Source organism: Eulemur rufifrons, chromosome 7 (genome assembly GCF_041146395.1).
Source record: "Eulemur rufifrons isolate Redbay chromosome 7, OSU_ERuf_1, whole genome shotgun sequence".
Taxonomy (NCBI): Eukaryota; Metazoa; Chordata; class Mammalia; order Primates; family Lemuridae; genus Eulemur; species Eulemur rufifrons.
This window is the reverse complement of record NC_090989.1, coordinates 253,135,379-253,158,973: the sequence shown is the minus strand read 5'-3', so window position 1 is coordinate 253,158,973 and position 23,595 is coordinate 253,135,379. Positions and strand designations below refer to the sequence as shown.

General features: G+C 40.7%; 1 protein-coding gene across 1 annotated transcript in view; it reads left to right on the top strand.

Moving 5' to 3' along the window:
* Nucleotides 1–2,688: 2,688 nt before the first annotated feature.
* The window catches only part of RNF38 (ring finger protein 38), a 129,420-nt gene continuing 108,513 nt past the window's right edge, over nucleotides 2,689–23,595 (top strand). The window contains exon 1 of the mRNA XM_069474433.1: nucleotides 2,689–2,741. The gene's annotated coding sequence lies outside the window, so the exon portion shown is untranslated. The remainder of the gene's footprint in view (nucleotides 2,742–23,595) is intronic.

Sequence of the window (23,595 nt, the reverse complement as noted above, 5' to 3'; positions counted from 1 at the left end):
GGTGCGGACTTCTGCAGAGTCCCAAGGTAGTACAGTGCATTATATAGTGAGAGGGCGGAGCACACTAGCACAGGTCTCTATTCCTCTTCTGATTAATATAAAGCCAGCAGTCCTACTCCCATGATAATCCATTAACCCATTAATACAAGAATGGATTAATCCATTCATGAGGGCAGAGCACTCATGACCCAGTCACCTCATAAAGGCCCCACCTCTCAATACTGCCATATTGGGGATTCAATTTCAACATGAGTTTTGGAGGGGACAAATATTCTAATCATAGCACCCTGTAATTCACTTTCTATACAGCAGCCAGTCTTTCCAAAATACAATCTAATCACATCGTTCCCTCATTTAATCTTCAATGGTGCTCTTTAGTTACTCAGATTAAGTTCAAATGCCTCAATATGGCACTCAAGAGTCTTCATGGTCTTGTCTTTTCTTAACTTTCCAGTCTGATGTCATCTTACCACTCTTGTTCAACCAGGCTGTGCTCCAATCTGAATAGACCTGTGATTTCCTAAACCCATAATGCTTATCTCTCTTCCTGATCATCTCTGGAGGATGGAAATTTTGAGATAAAGATCACATCAAACATGGATGTGGTCCATTCTTTCTTTTGCTCCCCTTAACTGGCAAGGTGAAGTGGCCTACGGCTTTGCCTCGCCGTCTGCCTTATTTCTTCCTGGCCTCAAGGCAGCCTGGAATGAGCTCCTTTGATTACTGGAATAGACTGCCCTTCTTCTAGCGCTGGTGGTCAAGGCATTTGCTCAAATTTGAGTTGTAACAGATGATACTGGGGTTTAGGCTTTGGGGTAAAAATAGACCCAATTTTGTTCAAGGCCGCTAAGACTTATTAAAGGAAAGAATATGCGTTCATACAGTAGTTTACAGGTGTTCTACAGCGGGCATTGGGACCGAAACCCCAGCTGGTAATATATTACCTGCCTTCTCTGTGACCGGAAAACCAAGGATGGAATTCAGAAAATCTTAGGTCCCTTGGCCAAATATAATCTTAATGTCTTCCTAGTCCACTTTCCCCTAACCTGCCCCACTTGGTGGGTGAACTCCTTCTCAAGTTCTTAACTTCTAAAAATGTCTCACTGTCCTCCAAGGACTATACTTTCTTTATCATTGTATCCCCCAGTGTCTAGCATTGCTGACCACTGTATGAATGAAAGATCATGCACCTATCCAGTCAGCATAGAATTGGAAATGTCTACTGCCAAAGATTCATTTACACATCTCTCATGGGACTGACCCAGCACTGTCCCTTGTCAACTTATAGCTCTGCTTAGTATCCTGTTGGGAAAAGGCTAATACTTTATTGAAATGACCTGGTCAGCAATTTAGCTGCACCCTCACCCACATGCCTGTACTTAGAGGCACACCCCTCTAGCACATGGTTGAGTTTATTTTGTTCCTCTATGGCGTTGATATGAGAGTCAGAGAAGCACGTGAAGGAAACGGATTCAGTGACCAACATCACATCCAAGAAGAGGAAGGTGGCCAAAGGGTCATGAACTTGCAGAATTCTTCCCCTTACAGGAAAGCCGTCAGCTCAGCTCAAAAGCCTTGCCTAACCTCACAACCTCCCCATTTTGAGACGAGGCCCAGTTGGGCTGGATGGTTTCCTCTAAGTCTTTTAACGACAAGATATTTAAACCGAGAAAGAGGAAGAGAAAGTCAGAGAAAAGGGCGAGAGGCCAGGGCAGAGTCAGGCTGGTTTCTGCTCAGAATTCAAGATGGGTCTCCAGGATTCAGGAAAGACAGCTCAACTCCATCTCTTTCGTTTCTGCCCCTGCTATCCTTTTTGAGTCCGCGGGGACTGATTTATCACTGAAACGCAGCCTAGGAAGAGAAGGGAGAGTTTCTTTCCTAAGTGTCTGAAAGGGAAAAACTTTGCGGAAACAGCCAAGAGAGGGAGAGGAGAGGAGATTGTGGGTAGAGTGTGGGAGAGAGGGGGAGGAAGGAGTCCGGCGGGTGGGCGCGCCGGCGAGCAGAAGCCATCTGGACCGAGCCCCCGCCACACACGCGGGTAAAACACGGGCGCCGGAGGAAGCCGTGCAGCGGAGCGTGGGCGCAGCCCTGGCCTGGGTCGCGCGAGGCCTGGCCCCAGAGGCCCGCGGCCGCGCCCCGGAGGCGGGCCGGGGGCGGGGCAGCCCCTGAGTGGGACTCTCCCAGCGGGCGGCGGGCGCTCGGCCTCCCAGCCTCGGTGAGCGGCAGAGACTGAGGATACCCCTCTGCACCGCCCGCCCAACCGAGAGCCGCGACCGAGGAGCCCAGCGCCCATTGGCGGCGGCGACTCGGTGTCCCCGCCCCCTCCATGTCCCCGCCCCCTCCGCTGCCGCCGCGGCCGCTTCCCGGCTCCGCCTCCTCCCCCTCCGGGAGCCGCCTCCGTCGCTGCCGCCGCCGCCGGCCGGGGCCCAGCCAGCGCCCGCCGAGCCGGAGTCGAGTCGCAGCCGGAGCCGCTGCTCGCGGCCCCGCCATGAGCGGAAGCGCCGCCGCCGCGGTCGCCGCCTCAGCCGCCTCAGCAGCCGCTGCTGCCGCGCACTTCCAGCCTCAGTCGTCGTCTCCCAGGCCGGGCCCCGCCGAGCTCGGGCCCCCGCGCCGCCCGCGCCCCCCGCCGCCGCCGCCCCGGCCCGAGCCCGCCGTCGCCGACCGCCTCAGCCCTCCGGGGCACGGGCCTCTCCGGGCGGGCGCCCAGGGTGGCGGCGCCTGCGGCCGAGCGCCGGGAGCAGGTACGGGGTCCAGGAGCGGGCCAGGCGGGGAGGGGCGTGGGTTGGTCCCGGGGGTGGGGGGCCAGAAGGCGTGTGGTCCAGCCGCCTGGCCCCGTGGAGGGGGAGGAGCGTTCTCCGGGTCAGCTTTGTCCGGCCCGGGAGCCCCTGTGAGCCCTGCATCTCTGCCGCGCCGAGCGGCTCACAAAGCCTTTTCCCACCGGTGGGTAGCCCCCTCCCCCAGGGTGGGCAGGGCAGGACCTCTCTAGGTCTCCGCTCCGCGGAGGAGGAAACTGAGGCTTAGAGGGGGAAGTGACTTGCCCAAGGTCACATAGTCGGCGAGAGTCATAGTCTGGCTGGGACCCAGGGCCACCGTGGGCCGGCATGGGCCCGGAGTAGAGGGGGCTGGGAGGAGGCAGAGCCCCCAGCACCCCGAGAACCGTGAGAGATTGATCAGGGAGGAGGGGGATAGGCCTTGTCCCTGGCACACGTACCCAGTCCTTTTGGGGCTGGCTTTGGAGAAAAGATCTCTTGCGGGTGGGACGGAGGGAGAGGGGGTTGATTTGGGAGCCTGAGGAGCCGCAAGGAGAGAGACTCTTCTGAGGGGCGTGCTGTCGAGGAGGGCTTTTTTGAGCGAGTGGGGCAGAGCTTCGGAAACTTCTTATCGTGGGGACCGTTTGGTCTCTGCCAGGCCACCTTCCCCACCACTGCACGGACTAAACCAATTCAGCTGGAATTTGTGGGAGGGAGGCCTGCCCGCTTTTGTGGAGACGCCCGTAAGGTGTTGTGTTTTGTTTTTGTTGTTGTTTTTTTTCACTGAATAGCCCGAGTTTTGTCCAAGCCAAAACCAGAAATGCATACATGGCCCTGGTAAAGACATTTTATGCCACAGAAGGCCATGTGAGTTTTTTCCAGGTGGTCCGGACCTACCACACTTGGAGAACTCCCAGAGAAAGAACTATCCCAGGCGTGAAGGGGGAAGGAAGCTGGGAGAATTGGGACAAGTCATCCGCCTGCCTGGCATGTAATGCTTGGGTTTTCCGTTTTTGTTTGGGGTGGGTGATTAGGTGGGTTGTTTTTAACTGTGGATACATCTTGGAAAGGGAAGAGGGAGAGTTCTAGCAGTTCTAGAGGCAAGGAATAGAGAGTAACGTGTTACAAGCAATGAATAGGGTCCCGTGGAGCTAGAAAATAGAAGCTATGGAACGGGGGAAAAGGAGAGGGTATTCAGTCATTGTGGGGGAAGGGAGATGAAAGGGTTCCTGAAGGGAGGGGGACGGTGTTTAGTCTAGAGAAAAAGATTGGGATGTTTCAAAGAGGGAGCCAAACTTGATGAGTTTGAAAGGAGTCTGTTAGAGGTGGATGGTCACTTAAAAGGTTGATAATATGTATTGGTCTGCAATCACTTCATTTTCTTGTGTATGGACAGTTAGACTTTTATAGAAACGTTCTAGCTTTTGCACCCCTACCCCCTCATTCTTGCTGCTGTTCTGAGGATGCTGGCTCTAGTGCCTATAGTGTTGTCTTGAAAGTAAGGTTTGACAAAAGAGGGAAAGGGAAAGACTAATTGCAAATGCATTAATTAAGGCCCTTTGTCCAAGACGATTCCTTGTTTAAGTCACTGTTTTCTTGCTGCCTTCCTGCACAGCAACTTTCCAGCTGTGGTGGCTGTTGGCAGGGTGCTTTGGGAAGGACTGCCCCATTCAGACCAGATCACTTAGATTTTTCTAAAAAACTAGAAGAAACACATACATACGTTTGACATATATGTATAAGAAACAAGAATATTTACTTGTCAGAGACTTATAATCAAGGAAATGCAAATTGCAACAACAGTGAGATACCATTTCACACCAGATTGGCAAAAATTAAATGCCGTAATAACCGAGTATTATTAAGGTTGTGGGGAAATAAACTTTTAGATACTGCTAGTGGAAATGTCAACGGGTACAGCTGCTTGAAGAGTATTAGTACAATGATGTTTAGTTGAAGGTGGACATACCCATCTACCTAAAATGTTCGTTTCTGGATATATACCCTAAGAAATCCTTGCACACTTATCCAAGAAAATAAATACAAAAAAAGTACAAGAATGCTCTTTCCAGCTTAAATGTCCACCAACAGGGGAATACATACATTTTTAGATAGACCCACGCAATTTAATATTATAGCACTGTGAAAAATAAACTATAGACACTGCATTAAAATGAATGAATCTCAAAAACATAATATGGAGTGGAGGAGCAAGTCATAGAAGAGTTCTTACAGAATCTTTCCACATGTATAAAATCTGAAAACATGCAAAATAATATTGTTTGTGGCTACTTACATGTGTAGCAATAGTGTAAAAACATGCATAGGAATGACTAACACCAAATTAAAAGTAGTGATTATCTCTGGGAACAGAAGATGAGGAATGGAATTGGACAGGGGTATGCAGATGGCTTTATTTATGCCTGTACTATTCTATTACTTTATAAAATCTGAATCAGGTAATTGCAAATTAAGATTTGCTAATGTTAGGTATAGGGTACAGAGATATTCAGTGTATTCTAAATATTTATCAGATATTTGAAATATTTCTCACATGCAAAAAAATTTTTTTGTTTATAGAACACGAAGTTTTTGTCCCATAATAATGGAACTCTAGCTACAGGCTCCAGCCCAGCATAGTTGTGCCAGCTGGTGATCTTTTCACCCCTTTCTGACCTGCTAAATCTAGTTTTATGATGGATGACTTCTATTTTGGAACTGCTGATGGATGTGGAGGATTTCCCAGTATTTCCAAACTTTCTAGAGGACCTAGGTCAGCAGTTTGAGCTTTGTCAAAACAGAAATTCTCCAGGATTACTATTCTGATTATTAGGTATAGGGAGGGACCCAAATATCTTATTCTGAGAAAGCTTCCCAGTAGATTCTGATGTCCACTAAAGTTTGAGAACCGCTGTCTTAGCTTTGCCCCAGCCTAGCCCTCAGGCTCTTCCTCATGCTGCCCTCTCTTGTCCCTCCTTGGATGACTGGGATGGGATTTGGATCCATGTGATAGTTAGGTCTTTTGTGGAGCATAAGAGATAGGTAGGGTTGGATGCCATACCCTTCTTAATCCAGATGATCAATTCCTCTTCTTTTCATGCAGGTAGCTAAAGGGCCTACCACCTATCAGGTTTGTTTGTCAGGTTTTATAGACTTTAGCCACATTTTTCGGTATATGTGATTTTATAGTTAGGATAGGAGCAAAAAGGGTCTAGCAGAGAAGGAAAATTAGCAAATTTGGAGCAGGTAGCCCCTCAGAAGTAAAGGTCATGCCTTTTTTTGAGAGAAATATGGTTCATCCCTTTGCAGATGATAGTGATTGTTTTAGTATTTTAGCTTATGACATATATTTTAGGTTTAGTTATTTGAACCTGGGGTCAAAGATTAGGGTCTTAGGAAACAACTGATTATCCCTCAAGATGGAAGTTTTCCTTTTTCCAAAATTTGCTAGTTTTCCTTATCTGTAGACCTTTTTTGCAGTAGGAATGTATAGGAATGAATTTGTGTTAACAAACATGAAGCTTTCTGATACTGAAATTGGTGAAACGCCTGTTTGTTGAGGTTCTCCTTTCTGGAAACCCACTTTGGAGGTACAGTGATGCCCCAGCTGCACTTTTTAGCAGGGCTGCTGTGTAGCACTGATTAGGTTGTGCCCAGCACAAGGATACCTGTTTTGGGTGACAAGTGAAGGTGGAAATCCATTTGGTGCTCCTCTTAACAAGATGAGCACTGGTATGGAACTGTGCCCTCTTAGAGAAGGAGCACCTTTTCTAATTCTCACAAAGGTGCTCTACGAACTAGCACAGCCCTGCAGCTTTGGAACTGTTGGTAACTGTGTCATCCATACTTATTGTGGGATGTGCAATGAGGACTGGATTGGTGCTGGTCCAGGGGCTCCAAAAGAGTTCTCCATGTGTGCTTTTCATGGGAAGGGATTTTCATCACCATGCTCAGCTGAACCAAAGAAGTCAGCTTAAAATTATAAACTTTGTGATGAGGCTGGAGAGATATGTACAGAATAAACTATTTAGAAAATACCATTATTTATGGAAAGACACAATGAGAGAGAAATCATTAAAAGAGAAAAGTATCTGTGGTAAGCGAAGGAGTGGAAGTAGCTGTGTGCCACATTTGCTCTTGTATTCTTACAGTGCTCACTTTGAGGGGTAAATGCAATGTTATTTTTCTCTTCCTATTTCCCCCTACACTAGCATTCCTGAATTTCTGAAGACCTGAGGCTTTTTAGCCAATTTTGAAAATATTTACCCATTTGTATTTTCCGTTAAGTGGTTGTTTACACTTCCTGCTGTTTCATTTTTTTCTTGGAGAGAGGGGGCGACAGTGCGAACCAAGGACAAGACTGGACTTCCTACTGCTTTTGCAAATAATGGCAGCGTGTTTTTCATAATAGTAGTCATGGATGAGTGCTGTTCTGGGGACTCAAGGGAGAGGTACATTGAAATGGTTTCTGTAGTCTTTATTATTATTTTAAAACATGATTGAGGGTGATGGATAGAGAGTTCCATTTTGCTTTTGCTGCTGTCTTAAAGGATGTTTTTTTTTTTTTTAAAGAAATTATACATATATATAAAAAAACTAAAAATGTTTAACAAGAATAGTCTTATGCCCACACAAGGAGAATAAGCAGTTCATACCTATAGACCTTACCCACAGTGGTTTCAGTTTTTTTCCTATTCTGCCTAAATGGGTATTAGTGTTATTCTTGGGACTGCTTTAGAACAGTTAAGTGATGTTGGGCAGGTGGAGGAGTGGAATGATGGGATTATACTAGCGTTTATCAGTAGTTCATGATATAGAAAGACATTTTCTGCTTTTGTGACAAAATATGTATAGAAATAAGAGAGTGAGAGATTTTGAGTATTGATGTATGTACTAATCACTTTACTATTGAAAGAAAAATGGAAAGAAGTAGTGATAAGAGGAAGAAATATATACATGGAAAAAAGAGTAGCAATCAGTTAGGTAGCAGGGCATTCTGTAGTGCTTTTGGGATGTTCCTTGAATTGAATACCTCTCCATCTGTTTTCCTTCAGCACCTTTGACTTCAGTGTCTGCAGATGATGCTTGCTGATCTGTTGAAACCCGCTTTATTGCAGAACTAAAAAGTGAGCAGTTTTTCAGCCTAAACTGAAGTAGAGTAGGCTGAAAGTAAAACAGGTATTCATTTCATAATTACTTTTGCAAGTAGAGAGGAGTTGGGACTCTCATAATAAAAAGTATTTTTCATTTGGCTTTTGGTGTATCTTGTTTAAAAACATTTTTTAAAATAGATTTGTCTTTCTACATAGATTTTTATTGCCACCTCAACGCATATTTTGAGCATCTACTGGGTGCCAGTAATGCTAACCACTGATTTATTTGGGTGATAGCCTTCCTTGTCAGAAACTTCATTACCTGAGGTCCTGAGAGCAGCGCAGAGGGGTGCACTTCTGGACAGCTATTGCTTGCATTTCTCCCTTATTTCTTGCTTCCTTCTGCTCCCTCATCTTCCTAGGCTTGTTGGTGATTGTGCCCATCTGTCAGGATAGGCCCTGTTCCTACCCTGCCTGCCTTATGGGAGTGAGTGCAGAGGCTGAATAGAACCCTGGCTAGTCACTCACAAGTAAACTTACAAATGATATTCAGCTAGAACTGAGAGCCACCCTAGCGACTCCAGTTCCTCTTCCTCTGTTGCCACCACTCACCCTTTACTGTGGAGCCTGGAAGGCACCCTCCCACCCCCAACCATACAAAGAGGCTTTGTGTTCTGAGGATGTTCTAAAGGCGGGATCACTGTAATTATAATTCCCTAAACACAATCAAGTAATGGGGGCAGGCAGGGTAAAGATGGTATCCAAGTACTTGTTGGTAAGGAGAAGTCAGGCGGGGATTAAAAATCATCTAGAGACAGTACCAAAAGTGGATCATGGAGAGTTGTTAGTAATGCTGACAGGAACATGTTTAAGTGAATACATTTAAGAGTTTTGAATTCTAATACTTGCAAGATACTTGAAGCTGTAAAAAGCATAAGAGTGAGCTTGGAACTTTTTTTTTCTTAAGTTTGAAACTCTGGCTGAAAAATACTTCAGAAGAAGGTATGTACAAATCTGGGTCTACTTTGCTTTTTGTTTGTATTGCCAGAATGATTGCCCAAGAAAGCCAAACATATAACTTGCTTACTCTCTGGGAGATGCACCCACTAATCTTTTTTTCAAGTAATCACTGAATGACATTTTTGGAAAGCTGATTTCCTCCACTGCCACTAGGGAATAAAAATCAATTAATCTGGGGATATGTGCATAATAAACTCTTATCAACCATTTTATGTTATGATGTTCTTCTGAGCTCTGTTGGCAATATTTTAGTAAAAATTTTTTTTCTTAATAAATATTACTGTATTACTTGTTACTAGTATCTCAAACTGCTGCTGCTGCTGTTGTTTTTCATAAAGAAATGTACCAAACAATTGATTGCAAAAGGTGATCTTTGGACTTTAGGACCGTAAACTCCAGGAATCATTAGGGAGAGGGGAAAGGGCCCTTTTTGTTGCTGTATGTATTAATGGCACTGACATCTGTGGTGTACAGGTAGATAGTGTATACTCCATGGAAACCTGCTACTGAAAGCTGACCCTTCCTCTCATTACCTGGAGTCAAGTCAGGAGTTGGACCTTTATTCTTACTGTCTAGCATGATTTTGTCCTGGTTTGAGGAAACTGACCTTAAATTTATCTCCACATAAGGCTGCTGGAAAGTCCATTAAAAAGATACCGCCCAAATAATTCTTTGAAAAGGCTGTACCAATTTGACAGCTAAATTTTATGAGATTTGAGAGTACATAAGAATGTATTTTATCTGCTTTTGATGAAGAATAAGGTTGATTTTTTTTTTTTTTTTTTTTACTACCTGTTTTTAGTCAAGTATGTTGATCAGCAGTGACTTTTAGCTTAAATGTAAATTGTTATCTAGGCTACTTCATTTCCTTCATTTATAATGTATATTTTTGGGGGAGATTAACCCTTGTTTTTATTTCACTGCTCTCTGATGGCCACTAAAAGTAATGATTTGGTAAACATTTATTGAATGCCTACTATATACTAGGCACATTGAGAATTTCAGAGATGATTCAGATATGCAACTGGTCAGTGATAGATTTTGACAGTGCGTTAGCAGAACAAATGTGTTTTTTTGGAATTGCTAGCCCTTAATAAGACAGCAGAGAATGTAAAAAGTGAATTAATACTGGTGTTTTTTTGTTTTTTGTTTTTTGTTTTTTTTTTTACAGATAGGATCTCATTCTGTTGCCCAGGCTGGAGTGCAGTAGCATAATCATAGCATAGCTCACGGCAACCTTGAACTCCTGGGTTCAAGTGATACTCCTAACCTCAGCCTCCCAAGTAGCTGGGACTACAGGCATGTGCATCACCACACTGGGCTAATTTTTTTGTTTTTTGCAGAGATGAGGCCTTGCTGTGTTGCCCAGGCTGGTCTCAAACTCTGGGCCTCAAGTGATCCTTCTTCCTTGGCCTTCCAAAGTACTAGCATTAAAGGTGTGAGCCACCACACCCAGTCCCAAGTGGTGATTTGATAACCTTGATAATTAACCTTGCTAAAGCACAGATCTAATCAGATCAAATATTTAAGTGGCTGCCTTCTAAGGAAAAGCCATATTTTTGGTCTGGCATTCAAGGCCAGCATACTTGGATCTTAATTATTCTAATCTCTACTATTCTTCCTCATGAATATTATTCTCCAGTGAAATAGAACACCTTGTTGCCCACATTGTATGACTTTCCTACTTCTGTTCCTTTGATTATTACTTCAGCTTGGAATGCTTATCCTCCTTCAGTTGCTTTTCTTTTTTTCCCCTCTTTTCTAAATCTTACTTTATTTAAAAAAAAAAAAAATTTATTTATTTTTTTTTCAGCAGGGCATGGTGGCTCACGCCCGTAATCCTAGTACTCTGGGAGGCCGAGGTGGGAGGGGCTCACGCCTGTAATCCTAGCACTCTGGGAGGCCGAGGTGGGAGGATTGTTTGAGCTCAGGAGTTGGAGACCAGCCTGAGCAAGAGTGAGACCGTCTCTACTAAAAATTGAAAAAGTTAGCCAGGCATGGTGGCGCATGCCTGTAGTCCCAGCTACTCGGGAGGCTGAGGCATGAGAATCACTTGAGCCCACGAGTTGGAGGTTGCTGTGAGCTAGACTGACACCACAGCACTCTAGCCCCGGCAATAGAGTGAGACTCTTGTCTCAAAAAGAAAAAAAAAAAAAAAATTTTTTTTTCCCCGTTATGTTCATATTCCTGGAATCTACTTGTTTTTTTAATATCTAGATAATAGTGGTCAGTTATTGTGTGCTAATTATATTGAGGCTCTGTTCTAAGTACTTTATGTGGATTAATTCATTTAATCCTCACTATAGTCCTCTAAGGTAGATAGTACTATTATACTTATTGAACTGATGTAGAAACTGAAGTACACAGAGGTTAGATAACTTGCTAGAGATGCTACAGCTATTAAGAGTGTTTTGTTATCTGGGATAATGAACTCAGGCAGTCTAGTTCCAGAATTTGTATTTTTAGCCATCATGCTTTATTGCATCTCACTTGACAGCCTCAGAAAGCTCGGCAGTTAATGTTGGTAACAAAAGACAGAATATAAACAAAGTTGATCATTGTTTTAGCTACTGAAGAGAATTTGTAGTCTTTAGTTTTACCCTTGACTCTCCTGAGAAATACTTTTTTTTTTTTTAAGTTTTGAATTACTGTGTTAGGATTTTTTTAAACTGATTTTTTAAATAATGTGTTACTTTTTTATATCAGGAGTATAGGAGTACCTGCATTGGAGTGGCTTTACTTTATTCTTAATTTATGTATTTATTTTTATTTTATTTTCAAAAATGGGATCTTGCTATATTGCCCAGGCTGAACTCAATTCCTGGGATCAAGTTGTCCTCTTGCCTTAGTCTCCTGAGTAGCTGGGACTGTATGTAGTTCTGCCATTGTGCCTGGCTGTGGGTTCACTTTAAATCGGCATGTTTAAATTGCTTCTTAGACAATCTCCCGTGTTCTGTGATTCTCAATGTTAGATCTTAACTGAGTGCTTGTTTGGACACTTAAGCAAATACAAAACTTCTTGAGGAAAAATTCAGCTGTGCTTAGAGGGACTTCTGAACCCCCCCCCCTTTTGTGCATATGAGTCCTCCCCCTCCCCCAGTCAGAGGAAGAATGGGTGTTAGACTTTTTCTTTTAATTTCCATAATAAATTCTCTGATTTGGCACTAGCTAAAGCATAAATATATATCCCTTAATTTAGTAGCATAGTATATGAACGTTCCAGGCATCAGCTGGGAGAGCCTAGTGTTATGTTAATGCTGTCCGAGACAGTGGATTATTTGAGGAAGATAATCTAGCGTAGTGGTTCCCAAATGAACTGCCTCAAAATCAGTTGGAATGCTTGTTTAAATTTCTCTATCATTAGGTAGGTTATGAATGGCCTAAAGTTGTAATCTGACATTCAGCAAATTTTCTTATGAGCAGTTGTAGATGGTGTTTCTAATATTATCTCGTCTATATTGTGGGTTTAATAGGCATTGTTGGGCCACCCTGGGAACCTACCATTTGTTCTATGACAGAATGGGGTTCTAGGTCAAAATCAGGTATAGTACTTACAGACTTTTGGAATATGGCCCATTTTTTAGTTGCACGCTACCAACTCAAACTTTTTCTCCTGCTTTGCTTTTGGATACCTAGAAAGGAAAAATGAATTTTCCTTTTTTCAAAATTACTAAATAATATGGAATTATTAATAATTCATAGGAGGAAGACATTGTTTCTCCCCAGTCAGGATAAAAACTCTCATTAATCCAGATAATGGAAGAGTTTATATATACTCACTATTTTGAGTTTCTTAATAATCTTAACCTTAGGCCCGGGCGCGGTGGCTCACGCCTGTAATCCTGGCACTCTGGGAAGCCAAAGCGAGTGGATCACTCGAGGTCAGGAGTTCGAGACCAGCCTGAGCAAGAGTGAGACACCCCCCCCGCCCCCCGTCTCTACTAAAAATAGAAAGAAATTAGTGGCCCAACTGAAAAAAAAAAATATAGAAAAAATTAGCCGAGCATGGTGGCGCATGCTTGCAGTCCCAGCTACTCGGGAGGTTGAGGTAGGAGGATCGCTTGAGCCCAGGAGTTTGAGGTTGCTGTGAGCTAGGCTAACACCAGGGCACTCTAGCCAGGGCAACAGAGTGAGACTCTGTCTCAAAAAAAAAAAAAAAAAAAAAAAAATCTTAACCTTAGAATATATCTAAAGTTTAATATGTTTGAGGCTCTTAAGGAAGACATTGTTGACTATCTTTGCTTATAGAAAGAATATGAGTCAGGAATTCTTGTGACCTAATTTCCCAGTGTTTCTATTAAAACTGTGCTTATATTGTTGAAAACAGAAATTTTTACTATTCCATAATGATATTTTTAAGCTTTAAGTAAAAGCTACCATTATATACTTAAAAAAGAAACAAAAACCAAAATAAAACCAAAAAATAAAAAAAGCAAGGCAACAAGTCAAAAAAGACTTGACTTTTTAAAGTGAATTTATGTGCAACTCATGAACCCTGTGTTGAGATCAAAACTGGTCAGAATTTAACTTTAGAATGTTTAGATAATATTGTACTTTTTTTTTTTTTTTTTTTTTTTTTTAAGGAGGCAAGGTTTCTCTCACCCGGGCTGGAGTGCAGTGGTCCGATCATAGTTCACTGCAGCTTCAACTGCTCAGCTCAGGTCGTCCTCCCACCTCAGCCTCTGGAGCAGCTGGGACTACAGGTGCATGCCACCATACCTGGCTAACTTTTTTTTGTTTGTTTTTTTGTAGAGACAGGGTCTTGCTGTATTGTCCAGGCTAGTCTTGAATTCCTGACCTCAAGTGATCCTCCTTCCTTAGCCTTCCAAAGTGCTGGGAGTGTAAGTGTGAGCCACCGTACCCAGCCATTACTTTACCTATTTTGAGTCTAACTTTTGGTGGAACAAAATCTTTCTAAGAAATGAATCCTGTCTCAATTGACAGAAGTGATTTTTTTTTTTTTTTTTTTTTTTTAGAGATGGGGTCAGGGCTTGGCTATGTTTCCCAGGCTAGCCTTGAACTCCTAGGCTCAGGGGATCCTCTCACCTTAGCTTCCTGAGTAGCTGGGACTACTGGCTTAGAAGTGATTTTAACAAGCTATTCTGGAGCTATGTTGGAGAAGTTTAAAAAGGGGTGGGGTGGCAGTAGAAATCAAACTAGTTTTACCATACCAGAATCTTTTTATAGTACATTTGAGATGTAAACATATTTTCTTTTGAAATAAAGTTGTTTGGTTAGAATAGTTATGTTATTTCTCCTGATGCTATGTAATTAAAAATCCAAGGCTGGAATTTATTTTAAGGCTCTACTAGAACCCCTTGTTTCTATGGAAGAAAAGTTAGCAAATTGAAAAGGGGCTCTAGAAATTTTAATTCCATGATTGCTTTAAGAAGAGACAGGCAAGGGCATGGTGACTCATGCCTATAGTCCCAGCTACTCCAGAGGCTGAGGCAGGAGGATTGCTTGAGCCCAGGAGTTTGAGGTTGCTATGAGCTAGGCTGACGCCAGGGCACTCTAGCCTGGGCAACAGAGTGAGACTGTGTCTCAAAAAAAAAAAAAAAAAAAAAAAAAAAAAAAAGGCAGGCAAATCAAATTGGGTATGAGCCCCACAGAATTGACCGTGCTACTTCCTGGGTCTGGGGAGCTAAGAGGGGTGGTGTATTGCATCGGGGCAGGACGGAAGCCTGGTAGAAGCTAGAAGTGAAACTGGAAGTGCCTTAAACAAGCAGATCGTTGTGTTAGGCTGAGTCAGGATTGAGCAGTGAAACTGTATGATTCCTAGGCACAAGTGTATGTGTAGTTCATCTGTAAATTTCCTGGGGGAGTTGACATGTTTGTAGTAATACAGACCTGAGACTCAGTGGAGGAAAATAAGAGGAGCAAAGGGAGAGGCGGAGGCAGGGGCCTCAGGGTCCAGGTTTTGAAATATAAGAAAATCTATGAGCCTTTGAGGGAGGCAGCAGGAAGTTAAAGGTGAAATTCTGGAAACATTTTTCTCTCCCCTCAAGCTGTATGGAGGTGGGGTATAGATAACACTTGAAGGTGTTGGTAAAGTTGTCCTTGTTAGAGAAGAAGGTAAGGTATATCCCTATGGTTTGTTTCAAGGTGAAGGATTCCACCACAATATTAGCATACAAACAAAGGTTAAGTTAGTCCTGGTAATTTTATTATGCCTGGGGTTAAAATTGAAATTCACTTATTTAAAAAAAAAACAAACTTAGAATGTAACACTGACACCTAAGAGGAATACATTTCTAAAGTGATTTAATGGTAGTTATGTGCTGTCTGTCACACACAAGGATGACACTGCTAACATGCTCTAACTAGGACATGCAGTGCTGATGTTTTCCCCACAGGATTGATAAGTGATAGATTCATATTCAAAGAGATTAAAACCACTGCTCTTTCTGCTGTCCTCCCCCACCTCCCATCTGCAGCAAACACTCCTAGACACTGTATGGATGGGTGCAGGGCAATATGGATTGGGATTATGGTTTATGGCTCTGTGGTAGAGCTAGGGGATCTTTTAAAATGCTAATTTCTAGCAAGGACCCAGGTGATGGAGCATGTTTTGAGTAGCCATGAGATAGAATAGTGGTTCCAGACTTCAGTATACATAATAATTACGTGAGGGGCTTGTTAAAAGCTGGGCAGCACCACCAGAGCTTTTGATTCAGGTCAGTGGGTGGGGCCTGATAATTTGCATTTTAAACAAATTCCTAGGTGATGCTAATGTAGCTGAGGGGGAGGGGCATATTCTGAGAGCCACTGAGGTAGAGTATAAATAACCTGGAGGAGAATCAAGCCCATCCATCTTGGCTTCTTGAGCATTATTTTCTAACTTAACTGAAAATGATGGAAAAAACGTTGAAGAAAATAATAGAGTAATGTCATTCATGTTAAACAAATAGCACGCCATAAAACAATTTTTTGTATTTTATTGTGGTGTGTCTCTCTATCTAGTAAAAGATCAACAATAAACCCCATCAAACAAATTATGTAGATGATTACTTTTGGAAAGGAGGAGGATCCAGGATAATGGAGGATGGGACTTTAAGCTTTCTGTGTAACATTTTACTTTTTAATGAAGAGATTGTACTTTTACTTGTGTATTTAATTTTATATAAAGTTAAAAGAAATCTGGGCTGTATATCTTCTATTTAGCTCTCCAGATCCATCCTGTACCCTTTTCTACCTGGCTCTTTGCCCCAGATAAAGAACATCCAGGCTGTCTGGTTTGAAGGGCCAGAGGAGAGGAGGTTACCTTGTTTAACCCCTCGCCTCTCAGGGTAGTCTGCATTATATTACCTGGATGCTAGAAATCTCTGTCTCCTGTCTTATTTTGTGGTCTCTAGGAGCAATAATTGTTCTATTTTTGCTAGACCTGGTTCCTGTAGGCTCTACCCCCCAACTTTGTAATTATTTCTTTTATAAATAAACCCTCCTCAGATTATTCTAATTTATGTTTACCATTTCTTTACTTTTGGGACCCTGACTGATATACCCTCCATTCTTACTTTTCTCTCTCCACTGCAACTCCCAGAGGTGGTGACAGGTACCATTTTGGTGTGTGTCCACAAATTACCTTCTGTGAGAGTGGCAGGCGTTTGAGTATAGAGATGATGTATGTAAGTGCTCATTAATCATTCAGAAAACTGCAGTAGGTTTTATTAATATTATTGCTGCTAATGATGTTATTATTTGTAGAGATGTTACATCCTAAGTGCCCTGACCCACCCCGTTAGTGACTCTTGAAACAAAGAACAGCAGAATCATGATCCAGCCTCCTTATTGTCATGGTGAGGAAAGAGGCCCACAGAGGATCATGCTCTTCTTTCAGGCCCCACACCTCAGAGCTGCTGCCTCCTTGCACTGGGCTGTTTTCTCTTGCTGCATAATTACTCTGCTTGATTCAGTGATACTCAAACTGTTTTGAATATGTATACTCAAAATAATCCTGAAAATTTTAGGTAAACATCTAAATTTTTTCTTCATGATTTTCAATAGTCAAAAAGTATGTGATTTCCAGATTATTGTAAATATATATATAGTAGTAAGCAGTCAAATTAGTTGCTCTTATTATTTTTTAAATGATTGTCTTCTAAGGAATCTATTCTTAGACTTATTATTTCTGTATAGCTGTATACTAATTCAGGAATTTCTGTTCTTATTCACTTCCTTCTATGTACCTTCTTAAAATTGTTTTAAATGTGTACATTTATTGTCTTCTCATTACGAAAATACTTATTGCAAAAAATTCAAATGTTACGGAAATATGTGTCAGAGAAATTAAAAAGTCCCATTATTTGAATTCTGCAGTGATCAATGAGAACAGGTATGTGCATATTCATGTAGTGTTTTTTAACTATATAATACATACATGTGTGTGCATAAATTTACAAAAAGTGGGACCATACTATGTATATTGTTTTGAAACTTTCTTTTTTCCCCCCCACTTTATATCTTGGATCTCTTTCCAAGTCAGTATTTATAGATCTAGTTATTCTTTTTTAAAACCTTTGTTTGACATATGAAATACATATAGAAACATGCATATCTTGTAAGTTTGCAGCCCAGCGAATCATCACAGTGTGAACACTCTTGTGTAACTACCAGGCAGGTCAAGAAATAGAATATTAGAAGTCCTCTAGAAGTCTCCTATTATGCCCACTACCTCATTCTTCTTAAAAAAATTTAACAGCTTTATTGCGATATAAATTCACGTATCATACAATTTACCTAAATAAAGTATCCAGTTCAATGGTTTTTGATATTTTGGTGTATTCACAGTGTGCAACTATCACCGCTAATTCCAGAGCATTTTAATCTCCCCCAAAAGAAATCCCCTACCTAGTGGCAGTCACTCTCCATTTTCTCCCACCTCAGCCCTCGGCAACAACTATCTACTTTCTGCCTCTATAGATTTGTTTGTTTTGGACCTTTTATATAAACGGGATCATACTATATGTACTTTTTTATGGACCGTAGTAGTTTCTTTCACTTAGCATAGTGTTTTCAGGTTCATCTGTGTTGTAACATATGTCAGTTCTTCATTTTTATGGCCAAGCAATATTAGTTGTATGTCTGTATCACATTTTATTTATCCATCCATCAATTAATGGACATGTGGGTTACATCCACTTTTGGACAATTATGAATAATGCTGTTATGAACATTTGTATACATGGACATGTGGACATGTTTTCATTTCTCTTGCATACATATATATACATTTATATATATGCATATACACATCTACCCTACCTAGGAGTAGAATTACTGAGTCAAATGTTTAACCTTTTGAGAAACTGCCAAACTATTTCCCAAGGTGGTTGCACCATTTTACATTCCCACCAGTAATGTATGAGGTTTCTAATTTCTCTACATTCTTGCCAACACTTGTTATTATCTGTCTTTTTGATTATAGCCCTCCTGAGGGTGTGAATTGGTATCCCCTTGTGATTTAGATTTGCATTCCCTAGTGCCTAATGATGTTGAGCATCTTTTCATGTGTTATTGGTCCATGTGGATTTTAAAAAGGCTTTTAAACTTTCTCCAGTTGTCAGAGGCAGAGCTGAATAGTCTCTTTTGAGTCCTCATAATTTTGAGACAAGCTTTAGTACATCTATGCATCTCCACCCTCTTTACTTTTTTTCTTTGTAAATATAATCTGGATTTTTATTAATGTTATTTTTATATATTACATATTTTATTTTGAGAATGATTTTTTAAAATGTCCATGTAATTATGTAGCCAATTGGTAATAGTTATTTAGATTTATCTGTATTTTAACTTGTTTTGCTGTTTCATTCCATTTTTAGCTATACAGTAAATAGGCATTAATTCATCTGGTGAGTATTGGCAGTTTCCAGGATCCATGTTTTCACAGAACTTGTATAGGATTACATGAGTAGATGATCTATATAACTGATAACCTGATGTCAACATGATTTCAAAGCTGTGATTAAAGTTTGCATTTCATTAACACAATCTAGATCTATGTTTGCTCTTAACTCATCATGAGTTGGAAAATAATATTTTTTGCCCAGTTTCTCTTCCATTGAGAACAGTCTGAGTGAGCTAGGGGGTTCGCAGAGGAAAATTATTTATTTAATTTGTTTCTTGATGATTAGAGGGATGATTAGGGAAATTAGATAGACAGACTGGAAAGCATGGTTCCATTATTTGGAAGAATTACCTAATCCCAGTGCATCATACCTACTTGCCTTTGTTCAAATGTAATGTGTACATATCTTCATATTTCGATGATTCATCATTATGGGTGCCCCCTCTGTGACCACTTCTCTACATCATTACAGACAATTTTTTTTGTCTAGTGTATCTTGCTTTACCCAGAAGGTATAAACAGTTGATACTGAAATTTGAATGGAAATTCTCCTTGATGAGGCAGAAGTATACTTGCTGTATTCAAGGAGCAGTAGGGACGTGAGTGGCTAGAGGAGTAGAGTGGCCGGAGGTAGGATGGTGAACTTCTAGACTATTAGGAAGACGTTCTTTTTTTTTTTTTTGAGACAGAGTCTCACTCTGTTGCCCGGGCTAGAGTGCCCTGGCGTCAGCCTAGCTCACAGCAACCTCAAACTCCTGGGCTCAAGCAATCCTCCTGCCTCAGCCTCCCGAGTAGCTGGGACTGCAGGCATGCACCACCATGCTCGGTAATTTTTTCTATATATTTTTAGTTGTCCAGCAAATTTCTTTCTATTTTTAGTAGAGACAGGGTCTTGCTCTTGCTCAGGCTGGTCTCAAATTCCTGAGCTCAAACGATTCTCCCGCCTCAGCCTCCCAGAGTGCTAGGATTACAGGCGTGAGCCACCGTGCCCGGCCAATACCAAAACTTTTTTAAAGCCTGGGACTTCATTTTGAGAACCTGTGCTTTAAAGATTGTCATCAACAAGGCTCTGTACATAGGGCTTTAAAGTTATTCTGAACAAAAACTTGTAAATTATTCCAGTAAGTATTAATATCTATGCCTGTTTGCAGACTTTCAGAATCTCATGGTATAAGCAGAACTCAGTTGAAAGGATAGATGTGGGGGCCGGGCACGGTGGCTCACGCCTGTAATCCTAGCACTCTGGGAGGCCGAGGTGGGTGGATCACTCAAGGTCAGGAGTTCGAGACTAGCCTGAGCAAGAGCGAGACCCCGTCTCTACTAAAAATAGAAAGAAATTATATGGACAACTAAAAATATATATATAGAAAAATTAGCCGGGCATAGTGGCGCATGCCTGTAGTCCCAGCTACTTGGAAGGCTGAGACAGGAGGATCGCTTGAGCCCAGGAGTTTGAGGTTGCTGTGAGCTAGGCTGACGCCACGGCACTCACTCTAGCCTGGGCAACAAAGTGAGACTCTGTCTCAAAAAAAAAAAAAAAAAAAAGATAGATGTGTCTTTCTGTTATAACTTAATAGAGAAGAATTAAAATTAATAGGTTAGTTGCCAATTAAATGTTTTAAATTCTGTGAGACAAAGTCTATTTTAAAGTATGCCCTACCCCAAACTGTTATCTGTACGCATTATGTGTGGTTCTGCAAGATAGTTTTATCTTATGTTTGGTTTAAATGTTATTGATTCTTATGAGTTCAATGCCTCCATGTTCAGGAAGAAAGCAAGTACCTGTGGTAAAGCTAGTGCTACTTTAATACAAGTTAATCTAGCAGAAATCAGATTTTAGGGTTTTGTTGTCTTATTCCTAGAAGGACCAATGTCCATGGATTTAAAGAATTAGAGCAAAATTTGACTCCCTTAAATGGTGTTATTAGTTCATACTTCATAGCATGATAATCTTGTAGCATGTGAGTGTTGATGTAGTAGTGCAAAAAGCACTTGGACGAGAAACCAGCAGTTCTGACTATTAATATCTTTTCTGCCACTAAACAACCCTGTGACCTTGGATGAGTCACTTAATCTTCCTGGGCTTTACTCAGGAAACAGGAAGGTTGATCTCTTATCACTTTTATCATTAAGGTTCTCATTATCTTACAATTTTAAAACATACCTACCCCATAAGTAGGTCAGCACAATGGCCAACATAGTCCAATCTGTTGATCTTCATACTTGGCACAATGCAGGATGTAACAATTCTAGAATCAAGGGGGTTGGATATTTGTGCTAGCCAGGAATGAAGAAGCAGTAGTCATTCATTTGATTCAGTGTGTCCAGTCCAGTAGGCTGAGAGGTGAGTTGAAGGAAGAGGCCCAGAGAAACCTTCAGCCCACCAAGGGAGATAGCCTTCACTGGCAAGCCAGAGCTTAGAGTAGATTCTTGAAGAGAAAAACCAAGAGCCTGAAATTCCATGAAAGCAAATGTCTAGTTCTCCCTTGATTTTACAGTAGCAAGCATCAAAATAAAGTATCAGAGTTTTAATTGATATTGATATTTATGTAACATGAAAAGTTTAAAATTACTTTGAATTTAATGCCTTATAAAGCATAGAAATGCATATTATATTTTGGAATTGTTTTGGTACATGTGGTTAAAATAAAAATTATTTGTTGGATCAACTGTTACCAAGAAAATTCAACCAGGTGGAGCTTCTTGCTCCCTCTAATGCTAGAAAAGTTAAAAAATTGCTGGTCTGTCTTTTCTGTGATTTGGTCAAATGGCAATTTGTAAAAGAAAAAATTGAGGAAAATGAGTACACTTTTAAACTATTGGCTTATTTTTTAGCTTTTACTGGAGATAGTTGAGACTTGACTCCTTTGTAGCATTGAGCTTATATTAAAGAAATGAAACTTTCTCAATTGTTATAAAGAACAATACTGTATTTGCAGTTACTCTTATGAATTTATTTCTTTATATACATGGGAGTTGAATACCAATAAATTTGATTTTTCACCTTTGTGGCTAATGAGGTTTTTTGTTAACTAGCATAAATATGTAACCTTGAAAATCTGCTATTTAGTTACAGGACTTAAAATTAATATAAAATTGATACTTTTATTAGGCATGATTTTTTTTTAAATTTTAGAAAAAATTCCTGAACTGCCATAATATTTGTGCAATATTGACGAGTGAAATAATGTAATAGATATATGTTATTTTCTTTGCAAGTGATTGCCAATGCTTCTCAGTTCTCTCTTTCTCTAATATATATGGGCTTTCCTCTTTATCGTTTAAAAAAGATTTCCTGCAGTTTATTTGTTGAAGGAACTCACTATAGTTTCCTAATTTGAATTTTGCTGATTGCAGTCCGAGATGTCTGTTAACACAATCCTCTGTTCTCTCTTTGCACTACATTGGTTGCTGGAACTAGAGGTTCAGTCAGATTCAGGCATAATTTTTTTTTTTCTGGAATTGGGGAAATGCAAGAATATATCATGGGGGTGTTGTGTTCTTTCATTAGGAGACCCATAATGTCTGGTTGTCTCACCTTTTTTGTGATGATAGAAGCCATTGATCTTTGCCTAGTTCTATTAGTTGGGGCTTGTGATAATCTAATTCTTATTCTTTCTGGAATTAGTACTGCTTTTTAAGAAGTTTTTAAGATATATTATTGGGAAATGATTTTTATGGAACATATAGAACTAGACAGTTAATGAATTTTCTTGCTAAGGAAATAGTTAGTTTGGGATTTTATTATAAACTGTCAGGTTCTTTTGGTACCAAACTAAAACCCTAGGTTAATTTTGAAATTTGAACAGGTATAGTGACAATTACTAATTTAGGAAATATTTGCCAAGTTTTATATTTTGAGCTTTATTTGGTTTTAAAATTTTTCCCTAAAGTTCTTTCTTTATTTGAAATTTGCATAAGTTTAGTTATTGTGAATTTTCGAGGGGAATTAAAAGTGTAGAAATTTATGGTTTTATATCTGGGTGGTTTTGGTGGGTGAAGTTACCATTCTAATTCTTAATGAAAGCACAAGGGATTCCTTGCCCTCTCCCAGTTCTGGGCACCATGACGTTCTCTTGCCACTTGGTGGCAGCATATCATAGTTTGAAAGTTATTAATATTAAGCCTCTTCAGAATATAATTATAAAAAATAAAGGACAAGGGGGACCAGAGGGTTATTGCTTAATGGTTACAGGGTTTTTCTGTTTGGGGTATTAAAACATTTTGGAAATAGATAGTGGTGATGGTTGCACAACATTGTGAATGTAACTAATGCCACCAAATTATACACTTGAAAATGGTTATGTACAGTAGGAACCATGTGAAAAAAATGGTTAGTATGGTGAAGTTTATGTTCTGTATATTTTACCACAATGAAAAAATACTCAAAAAAGGATAATAGCCTGATGATAGTATATGATAGCATATAAATACATGAAAGGATTCAGTAGTGTGGTTCTTGTGAAAAGAACTAATATGTATTTGTCAATACTGTCTACTTTCTGGAGGGAAATATCTAGACCAGCCTTTAAATCAGCTTCCAAAATTACATTGAACAGCAAAACCGTGATAAATCAAACATTACATTGGAACTCTGATATACCAAAGAGTCTGGAAAAATTCATCCATCAGACTGAGCAACCTCCCTCGCTCTCACCCTGTCATAGGTCCAATAGATGTTTTAAACCATGGCAAGTCTCAGAGCAGTTCCTTCATAAATGGTGATATAGAAAAAATAACTACTACCAACAAGCCATTATTGATCAGTTACAAGTATTCATAGAGGAGACCCAGGTATGAGTTTTATTTTTAACTGGCTTATCTTTTGAGTCTATTTCAACCTGAAATAATATACTTAGAACTTTTTTTGGCGGGGGGGGGCGTG